A 1,081-nucleotide genomic window follows, 5' to 3' on the forward strand; every position below is an offset into this window, starting at 1 on the left:
TTCTCTGCCGCCTATTTTTCCATCCTAAACCATTTACCACTATTATTTGGACCACCTACTTGAACCGTAGTTGCTGATGTAGTAGGCTTGTCCGCCTAATTTTGGTTTGCATTGTTCTTCGGGCGCTGATAAAATCCACTGTTGTTGTTGTTATAGCCGTCATTATTGTTGTTCTGACTACCCTGACTGTTCCATGACCCAGCTAGCCTGTTACTCGCCATACTAAAACTCGGAGCCTGCAAATAGTTCCCCTGATATGATCGCTGGAAGCCTCCTCCCCCAGCACTATTACACTCAAATCGCTTGTCGCCTATCCCGACATATTTGAAACAGTGTAAAGTAGAGTTGTCACTAGCACTCCGACCACCTCTTACCCCGAAGCGAGATCCTCCACTAAAGCCAAACCCACTAGAATAAGCTATAGCCTGGTTTTGGTTACCACGCTTGAAGCTTGACTGGTTACCACCTTCATTCTCAGCCTTTTTTCTCAATTCTCTTTTCCTTGGCCTCCTTGGCCATGTCAACTAATCTCTCAGCATGTCCCGCCCACTCATAAACTTCTTTTAAGTCTGAGGTTACCCCAGCAGGTAGCTTCTCCATAATCTTCAACGACAACCCTCTCTCGAAACGGAGAGCCAAGCTCAGTTTACTCAGCTCCATGTCCTTCGCATAGCGCGACAACTCATTGAACTTGTGACACTATTCAACCACGATCGTACTATCGGTCATAGAAAACGTGTCGAACTCGGCCCTCAACTTGCTAAGAATATGTTCTAGAACAAAGTGATTCCTCATTTCCTTGTTGAACTTCAACCAAGTAATTGCGGCCACACCCAAACTCTTATAGTACTCACGTGCAGCGTCCCTCTCACGGTGCCACCACACCCCAGCTTCATCCCTCAGATAAAACGCAACTTGCTCCACTTTTATTTCATCCGGACAGTTGACAACCTCTAATACACTTTCCATCTCTCGATGCCAGCTGTCGAGCAATTTGGGCTCGCCCGTGACCTCATAAGTGGTAGGGTTGAAACGAGAAATAATGGTGCTCATGCTGGATGCATCAACAACTACTTCCCTA

The sequence above is a fragment of the Silene latifolia genome, chromosome Y (assembly GCF_048544455.1).
Source record: "Silene latifolia isolate original U9 population chromosome Y, ASM4854445v1, whole genome shotgun sequence".
Taxonomy (NCBI): Eukaryota; Viridiplantae; Streptophyta; class Magnoliopsida; order Caryophyllales; family Caryophyllaceae; genus Silene; species Silene latifolia.